This window comes from Dromiciops gliroides, chromosome 1, assembly GCF_019393635.1.
Source record: "Dromiciops gliroides isolate mDroGli1 chromosome 1, mDroGli1.pri, whole genome shotgun sequence".
Classification (NCBI taxonomy): Eukaryota; Metazoa; Chordata; class Mammalia; order Microbiotheria; family Microbiotheriidae; genus Dromiciops; species Dromiciops gliroides.
The window spans coordinates 422,243,669-422,253,958 of record NC_057861.1 but is presented as its reverse complement, the minus strand read 5'-3'; the positions used below and the strand labels follow the sequence as shown (position 1 = coordinate 422,253,958).

The 10,290-nt window shown below is 39.7% G+C and overlaps 1 non-coding gene across 1 annotated transcript; it reads right to left on the bottom strand.

Annotated features, from left to right (window-relative positions):
• Window positions 1-9,408: 9,408 nt before the first annotated feature.
• LOC122737556 lies at window positions 9,409-9,515 on the bottom strand. Its single transcript, XR_006354384.1, has one exon. It is a non-coding gene; the product is annotated as a U6 spliceosomal RNA (small nuclear RNA).
• Window positions 9,516-10,290: the final 775 nt, after the last annotated feature.

The window sequence follows — 10,290 nt, the reverse complement described above, 5'->3', positions numbered from 1 at the left end:
AAAGCCTAAACTCGTGTTGAATTTATCAGTGATTTTAGCCAGTTTTTTCCCCAAACTGAGGGGGGACATATTAGAACCCACATTTAGATTTTTAAACAACACAACAGGATCCCACTGTGCTTCTTGTTTGTTAAGTTTAAAAAAGCACTGAATTCAGGAGAAGAGAGTACCACCTTATATACACTTTTTCTACAAAGTATCTCATATTCTTAAATAAAAATCATTCAAGATACTTTGAAACTGACAACAGCAGCGATGACCTTCTCCAATAAAGATCAGGCAAGGCACAAAACAGGGAGATAGATTGACAAAAGTCACTGCCATTGTGATGGAGGAAATCGATGCACAGACCAAGTTAAAAAGAGTTATATGCCATGGAAGATATGCTTCTCCACTTGTTCCTTTTTTGGTGGATGACATCCTGGTGGTAGAATGTTAGAGTTTTTTGGAGGAGACTTGTAAATACTCAAAAGAGTTTGGCATGACTATCCAAACAGGAAAAATCAAGGAGATAAAAAATGTTTATTATTCAGATTATAATGTGCAGTTGGATGGACGATCAATCTATATAGATTGTCCATCATTATGTATACCTGAGATACTACAAATGGATGATGTGTTCAGCCTAGAATGAAAAAGATCAAGGAGAACAGATTTAATTGTTTTGAGGAAATTGTAGAGCGCCTTTAATGATCCTAAAATTCTCACAAAAACAAGGGCCCATAATACTGTCTGAGAAGGGGTGCCCTGGTAAGATCACCAAAATCTGGAGGTCTGATGGGGGCTAAATGACAGAAACACTGAAATATAAATGGAAAGGTCTTCAGATGGGATATAGACATTCCCCACCCCAGAAAGGGTCTTGAGGCTTGAACAGTTCAATTGTGTTTGAAGAGGCCAGTGAAACGATGACCTTGACTCTGGTGTACAGACTGTATTCACGCTTTTGTCCCTAGCCACTCCTCTATATAAAATGTTCAAAGGAACATGGGAAGCAGAATTATCCAAATTAGGATTAATCACTCTATGGTAAAGCATGGTACCTTTTTGAGGGGAGGGGCTTTTGAGTCACGATGGATTTAACAGGAGAGGCTGAATATTTCCTACCTTCTGCCTGGAGAACATACAACCTCAGAGGCAAGGCTCTGGGGAAATAAAAGGGAAGAGGGTTCTATAAGGATCCTAAGCTAAGAGTCATGGCCCTAGTTGAAAGAACACTATCACACACTAGCCAACAAAAAAAGAGCAATGTAATATTCTGTTTTTTTTTTTTTTTCAGGGCAACGAGGGTTAAGTGACTTGCCCAGGGTCACACAGCTAGTTAAGTGTCAAGTGTCTGAGGCTGGATTTGAACTCAGGTCCTCCTGAATCCAAGGCCAGTGCTTTATCCACTGCACCACCTAGCTGCCCCGGCAATGTAATATTCTGGCTGAAGGGAATGCAGTATTGCCTAGCTAAGCCAATGATTGAAGATGGAAAAAACAAACAAACACCTTATAGCTATCTATCAAAAAGTGAGCCCAGGAAATTGAGTAGTACATTGACCTATCTAGCAGAGATGTCACGCCCTAAGAAGAGTCTGGTGGCCAGTTCTAAGAGGAGATAGTGCAGTCACCAAGTGACCTGCTCGACTGGGTCCAACAATGTATTGACCTTTCCTACTGAGTCACTATGTTTCATGCAGAGCAAGCTCAGCTGAGACACCCATCTAGTGGGGCCATCACATTCTATGAGAATCAAGCCCAGCTGAGCAGTAAATTGACTTATCTAAAACCAATGCCAAGCCCCACAGTGAACTTGATGAATACCCTTCAGACATGAGGACCCTGCGGTTCTGGAGTTGTGAGTTGTTGAGCCTTGGGTATTCTCTACATATGAACCTCACTTTAAAATAGTGTCCACTCTATCACCCCCCTCCCCCCTGTGTGCTTTTATGGGAGATTGTTTTTTGGCAGAGTGGCTTGTTTTGTAAGTGCTGTTTCTGTTATGCCATTTGAGTAAATGCTTTTGCTAAAAAATAGTCTATTGGCTGCTTGTTATGGGGAAGCACTTTGGTGGGGGCTCATGAACTAGTCTTTTTAATTTTTGGTGAGGCAATTGAGGTTAAGTGATTTGCCTAGGTCACACAGCTAGTAAATATTGTGTGTCTGAGGCCAGATTTGAACTCAGGCCCTCCTGACTCCAGGGCTGGTACTCTATCCACTGTGCCACCTAGCTGCCCTATAGTGTGGTTTTTTTCATGAACTAGTCTTAAAGGATATCTATCCACAGGGTTACTTCTAGAATCCTGAAAATAGTAGTGGCCTCCTCACCAGGGACCCAATCTACCAGTGTGAGTGGGTGTTGGGTGATTGAGCCATGGAGGGGGGCGTTATGCCAATATTCTTCTAGTGTTAGAACATGACTGTAATATGTGGAAGAAGTGAAAATGAGTATTATTCAAAGGGCAAATGAGAGATATGGTGGATGTGTGCACATAGAACAAATGAGGACTGGCATCAGGGAAATGTAGATTGATAAAAGAAGATGGAATAGTCATGTGGTAAGAGAGAGGGATGGCAGTTGGACATCCTGAGGGCTTCACTCAGAGAAGGCAAGGAAGGTCTCCATCACACTGGATGGGCTTTTTGTTGCAATTTTATGGTACGGATAGGGTTTTGGTTTTTTTTTTTGCGGGGCAGTGGGGGTTAAGTGACTTGCCCAGGGTCACACAGCTAGTAAGTGTCAAGTGTCTGAGGCCGGATTTGAACTCAGGTCCTCCTGAATCCAGGGCCGGTGCTTTATCTACTGCACCACCTAGCTGCCCCTACGGATAGGTTTTTATCTGCATCATTCAATTAAATGAGATCCTAGACCCATTTGTAAACAGGTAGGTCTTGATTGATTAGTATACATATTGAATTCCCTGAAGTGGTTGTATAATTCAAATTCTCAATGCATATTCCCATTGGGCTAGAACCAATGATCATATTTTACATAATTATAACTTCAAATAGTGTGAATTTGAATACTCACAACTAATTCACCTTTGACTATCTGCATAACTGGAAAGGTAGAAAAAGTGAATAAAAAGGACAAATCATGTCTAGACTGGGATTATAATTCTACTTGATCCAAGAGGCCAGAACCAGGAGTAATGGGTAGAAGCTAAAAATAGGAAGATTGTGGCTTGACATAAGAAAAATCTTCCTAAGAGCACAAAGAGGCACTTTGGTGCTCGATGGAGGGGTGAGGGTAATAGATTTCCTCTCACTAGGGATCTTCAAAAGAAGGCCAGTTGACCACTTTTGGAGGCCGTTGTGGAGGTGATTGATGCTTCTGCAGGTCTAGGTTGTATTAGATGCCTGTTTAGGTCCTTTCAGCATCGAGGGTCTGTAATTGTGAAGCTTCATAAATGAGGTGAATATTAGGGAGAGTTCAGAAGGTAGGGAAGGGTCCCTGGCTGGTAAAGTGAAGGCCTTTTTGATTGGCAGTCTTATAGGTACCTTTTTTTTTTAAATTTTTATTGACATTTTCTTTCTTTCTTTTTTTTTTTTAAGTGAGGCAATTGGGGTTAAGTGACTTGCCCAGGGTCACACAGCTAGTACATGTTAAGTGTCTGAGGCTGGATTTGAACTCAGGTACTCCTGACTCCAGGGCCGGTGCTCTATCTACTGCGCCACCTAGCTGCCCCTATAGGTACTTTTTTTTTTTTTTTTTTTTTTTAGTGAGGCAATTGGGGTTAAGTGACTTGCCCAGGGTCACACAGCTAGTAAGTGTTAGGTGTCTGAGGCCGGATTTGAACTTAGGTACTCCTGACTCCAGGGCCGGTGCTCTATCCACTGCGCCACCTAGCTGCCCCTAGGTACCTTTTTAAGAAAGAAAATGAAATCACCCTGTATACAACAAAATGGGAGATGGCATTGTAGAAATAAAATCAAGCTGGTTTCTCTTCATCTCCTAGGCCTGACCCCTACTTCCTGTACCAGCCTAAGAGGGTCCCAACTTGTCTTTGGAAGACAGTTTGTTGATGGCAGGAAAAGCTTGGTTGATTTCCTTGCTCTTACCAGAAATAGTAAGTCTGTCACAACAGTATCCAGAGGAAGCAACTATGAATAGTACCCAGCAAAACAACTCCATAGTACAGGCCCTAGCATAGAAACTGACATTCAGAGATTTATTTACGAGTACTGTTTTGGAGCAGGAAGGGAAAACAAGAGGTTGTCTGCAGGGCAAGGAGGAAAAGAGCCAAATACTTGAAAGTTTACAAAGTACTTCCCTAACAATAACCCAGGGAATCACATAGAGCAAGCACTTTTAATCTCATTTTATAGATGTTGAATTTGAGGTGCAGAGAGGTGAAGTGATTTTTTTCCCCCATGATCTTACAGTGATTAAGTATCTGACTCCAAGTCAAGCTTCCTTTCCATGACACCTCTATACCTCTTAGAATCATCACAGACTCACAGTTTGAAAGCCCCCTAGTGGCCATTTGGTTTCATTCAAACATGAATAATAATAACTACTAACATTTACATAGTGCTCACTGTGTGCCAGTCACTGTGCTGGGTTTTATATGTATGATCTTATTTAATGATAATAGCTGACATTTATATACTGCTTACTATATGCCAGGCATTGTGCTAAGTGCTTTGCAATTATCATCTCATTTGATCCACACAACAATCTTAGGAGATAGGTGCTATTATTCTCCCCATTGTGCAGATGAGGAAAACTGAAACAGAAGTTAAGTGACTAACCTACGGTCACATAGCTAGTAAGGATCTGAGGCTGGATTTGAACGCAGGTCTTCCTAACTCTAGGTCTGGCACTTTATTTACTGTATTACCTACCTGCCTAGGTGAAAGCATCGTACAACATACTCCCAAAATGGTCAAGATCTCTAGCAAAGGGCAATCCACTATCTTTTGAGGCAGCCCATTTCAGTTTGGATAGCTAATTCTTACTTTCCTGGAGCTGTAAACTTCCTCTCTGCAATTTTTATACTTTAATCTTAACTGAAGAATCCCAATTTAAAAACCCTAACTTTAATCTAAGCTGAAGAAGTCTATTAATTTCCCTTTTTCACATGATAGACTTTCAAATGATTAAAAATCTTTATCATTCTCATAACTCCTCTTCTCCAAGTCATCTTTTTCTACCAGGTTAAATATTCCAAGTTCATTTAAATGATTTGTATATAGCTCAATCTTGACCATCCTGGTCACCCTCTTCTGGATATTCTTTGTCTTATCTACATCCTTTCTAAAGTGTGGTTCCTAGAACTGAATGCAATATATATATATATATATGTGGTCTCAACTAGATGGAACCCAGGTATGCCTGGAGCATTATCTTATCTCATCCCCCCATGCAAGTTAGATTTGCTCTTCCTTAGAAGATATTAAAACTATTCTGGAGACCAAGCAAAGTTGGTTCAAGGGATGAAGGGCTCAAATTGTTGAGGTAATTTCTTTATCACCTGAGTACAAAGTAGCAAGAGGAACTAGAAGAGATCCAAGATACTTGACTGTTGAAACCCAATCTCACCTTTGCTCAGTTGAATCAACTCAAGGGATTCTCAATGCTTAACCTGGTTGAATATCTTTTTGCTGCTAAGCTAAGTGAAACTCCTTTTGTTAAATGTTAAATGACCTACAAATGTCTCAAATGGATCTGAATCATACCCAGTCTAGAACACCAGTTGTCCTGACTCATTGATTTTTCTGTGTCTTTATTGAGACTACCTACCATACCTTTCAAAGAATTTTATTATTCCTAGGATCACAATTTTTTGTGTCAAACTCAACTTCTCACTCTCTCTGATTCAACACATCCAGTCAGTTGCCAAATTATGTTGATTCTACCACCAAAACATCCTTCCCATCTTCCCTCACATGACTATTCATAAACCTTCATCACTTCCCACCTGAACTTTTGTAATTCTTTCCTAATTGGTTTTCCTGCCTTAAGTCTTTTCACTTTCCAAACCATCCTCCAGTTTCCTAAATTTTATTCCTAAAGCACAATGAAGTGCTTATATTAAAAAAAGAACTCAGTGTTGAATTTATCATCATCATCATCAGCAGCAGCAGCATTTATATCATACTTTAAGGTTTGCAAAGAGCTTTACATATATTATTTCGTTGAATCCTCACAAAACACAGGTAATGCAAATATAAATTTTCCTGATTGACAGAAAAGGAAAGTGATACACAGAGAAGTTCAATGACTTGCCACATTTCTCACAGCTGGTCTCTTAAATTTAAATGTAGTTGGAGCCTAGGATAATTTACCTTATCTCTAGGGTAAGGTAAATTCACGTGGTTGCCCCATGACCTACACTCCTGGGGGAACTAGATAGCTGGAGGTAGAGGAGGTAGCTTGTGTTTCCTGGCTGCTAGTTAGCTGACACTGGATAGAGCACTGGGCTTGGAAGAGGAGAGACATGGGTTCAAATGTGTGTAAGTTACCCCACCTTTTTTCAGTTTCAGGTTCCTTGTCAGCTAAATAAGGATAAGTTCCCACTTCAAAGGTAAGATGCATAAAAAACTTTTCAAACCTTAAAGTGTTATATAAATGTTAGCTGTTATGTTAACAATAGGGACATTAATTTTTGTCTTTGTGTATCTAGGAAAATGCCTGGAACACAGTAGCGACTTAATAAATTCTTGTCGATTGAACAATGAGATGAGAAGTTTGAGAAACTGATTATGAACCTAGCACACATACTCATGTTAAAACAGTCACTGGGGCTTTGATTATCTAGATATATGTTGAGATCATTGGCCAAAGCAGAGCAGCTAATAGATTTATAACTTACTTGGATAATAATATTTCATCCTCCACAACAAGAAAGAACCAATAATTCAGTATCTGATTCCCACAACAAGGAGGAACTGTTAGTTTTCGGGGCAGTGGCCACTCCATTTTTGAATTTGTGACAGAGAAGGAAAGTTGAGCATTGTCTGAAATGCCCCCTAGGTTTTGGAAGGGCAGATTTCAAAGGGTTCAGATAAAGGATAGATAGAATTCCATGGACTAAAATTCACAAAAAAAAGTCAGCTCCAAAGGGCTGGGAAGTTGTCAAGAATGAAACTCATTTTGTTTGTTAGTTCATTGATCTCATTCCCAGCCCCCCACTTCCCATGTGCAACCTTTAACTGTTGGTCAGAATGACCCTGTTATTGGGCATTTGTTAAACGATTCAAAGACTTTGTTGCCTTCAGGTTCTCCTAGGGTGTAGATGTGAATGCTAGAAGGCTAGCAGGCAAGGGATATATGTCATAAGCCTTACCTACATCTCCAGCCCCTAATTCATTTAACCCTTTGCTTATCACACAATCAAATCAAACATTATAAAGATGCTACATTATAAATGCAGCAATCTACTCGAGTGTACACAATTACAATTATGGATATAATTCCTACCTCCCCAACACTTGGGATTACTGATGATCATAACAACCTCTTTCCAGTTTCCTTACCCTCAGTCAATACAAGATTTCCTATGCTCTCCACCCCTACTTGAGACAATTTTTGGTCATAGCACTCCCAACCATTGTTTTATTAACTTTGTGTACCTTTTCCATGGGATCCCCTTCTATTGATTGAATGATTGAGAGTTTTACCAGCTCATCACCATTGATTGGTGTGTCAGATTTCCACCCCTCTCCTCCTGCACTTGATTTCTCCAAGTATTATCCTAAGGTATGTTTTTGGACTGCTTGAACTATTAAACATTTCACTCCTCTCACCTACTTTAAAACAAAAATAAATTTGTATAAATGCTTCAAAATGTTAGGATTTTGAAAATATGTTTTTTCTCTTTGCTTATTATTCCAGTTTTGGGGAAGGGCTGAGGCATAATCTTTGTAAATCATGTTCCAATGTTTTTCCTTTTTTTTTCTCAGGATAGGTCAATAATCCTTTTACAACCAGGTACACCTCTCACCATTAAGAACTCTGTACTTAATGATCCTATTCAACAGGAAAGATTTTTGTTGTTGTTCAGTTATTTTCAGTTATGTCTAAATCTTTATGACCTCATTTGGGATTTTCTTGGCAGAGATATTGGAGTGGTTTGTCATTTCCTTCTCCAGCTTTTTTTTTACAGATGAGGAAACTGAGGCAAATAGGGTTAAGGGACTTGCCCAGAGTCACACAGCTAGGAAATGTCTGAGGCCAGATGAGTTTTCCTGACTCCAGGCCCAGCACTCTATTCAGCTACCTAGCTGCTCAGTGGGAAGGATAGCAATTATAACAAAAATAGAAATGTTGGGATTTCCCTGGTTCTCAAAGATTGACCTGCTATTTCTCAGCTCTGCCTCATTCCACATTGACATGTTACTGAGGCAGGATGAATTTATTCAATTACAATAAACTCTGACACCTCCCCCCTTCCATTCTACTAAATAACTCACCTTTCTTTTTGGACTTGATTTATTTTTATTGAACTTTGGCATAATGAAAGTTATTTGTCTATTCTCCACAGGAATAGACAAAGCATACTTTGAAATATATACCTCTATCTGTCCAATACTCTACTCTTGGCATAGAATCAGTATGAACAATACAGAACACACAATAGAAAGTTGATATGCAAAGCCATGGAGCAGAAAGAGCCCTTGATTTAGAGTTGAATCTTACTTTGCCATTTACTACTATTATCTGTGTGACCTTGGGTAAATTACTTAATTCCTTGTCCCTCAACTTATTTTTAAAAATTATTTTTGGTTTTCAATTTCTCATGTATAAAGTCGAAAGATGGGGTATTCACCCACGGCCCTAGAATTCGCTGTACAACTTTATGTAGACAGCTCTATGGCCCAGTGAATAGAGTCCTGGGCCAAGAGTCAGGAAGAACTCAGTTCATATCAGCCTCAGACACTAACCACATGATCCTAGGCAAGTCATTTAACCTCTGCCTCAGTTTCCACATCTGTAAAATGGGGATAATAGTAGCACCTACCTCTTAGGTTTGTTGTGAGATCACTTAGCACAATGTCTGGCATAGAGGAGGTCCTATATTCTCTTCCTCTCCATTGTGCTCTTGGCCTCTCTGAATCCTTTGCAATTTTCGCTCAGAGCTCCTGGTAGCCCTTCAAATAAATACTTGAAGGCAGTTATCGTGTTCTCACTGAGTCTTTCCATGTGGAGCTTAAACATGACAATTTTTTTTTCCCAACTAGATCCTCTTGTGAAACATGGACTCCATGTCTTTCACTATCCTGGTTGCTCTCCTCTCAACAATCTCTAGCTTATCAATGACTTTCTCCAGAAATGAACATAATAGTTCAGATGGGGGGGGGCGGGGCTGATGAGGAAAGAATACCATCAGGCCGTCATTTCCCCATTCCTGGAAGTAATGCCTCTTTTGATGCAGCCCAAGCTAACATTAGATTCTTTTCTTTTGTTATTATTATTATTTTTTATATGGAACGCTTCACGAATTTTTGTGTCATCCTTGCTCAGGGGCCATGCTAATCTTTTCTGTATTGTTCCAGTTTTAGTATATGTGCTGCTGAAGCAAGCACTAATATTAGATTTTTGAGCTATATCACACTAATGAGTTATATTGAGCCTGAGGCCCACTACACTCACCAGATCCTTTTCAAAACTTCTCTCTATGCCTCTACCATGTCATAGTTGTGAAACAGACATTTTTTGTATCTGAGTACAAATTATATTTCCCTTTTTAATTTCACACACACACACACACACACACATTTTTTTGGTCAGGGAAATGAGGGTTAAGTGACTTGCCCAGGGTCACACAGCTAGTAAGTGTCAAGCGTCTGAGGCCGGATTTGAACTCAGGTACTCCTGAATCCAGGGCCGGTGCTTTATCCACTGTGCCACCTAGCTGTTCCCTTAATTTCATTTTATATTTAGTTCAGTGGCATAGCTTGCCAAGATCTTTTTGGGTCCTGATGATACTATATTAGCTATATTTCTGCCACCTGCAAATTTGATGAACTTACTATCTATGCCTTTGTCCAAGTTTGTAGATTGCTCTAAATTTAGAGGTTCTAGAATATGTATAATTCAGTTTCTTTGGCCCTTGAGCTGATTTTCTTTTGAGTAAAGGACTGCATATAAGACAACACAATTCTCAACTCATATTTGACTCACACATCCAATAGGACTAGATATTAGGTGAAGACTCGGAAACTTTGCACCCAAGGCATAAATTTGGGATCTCAGTGTACAATGGTTTTATGTGATTTAAACTGGGGCGTCTTGGCAGGTGATGATTTTCTTCACTTATAAGAACTTTTTTTTTGGAAACAGTAAAACTCCAGAGTTCGA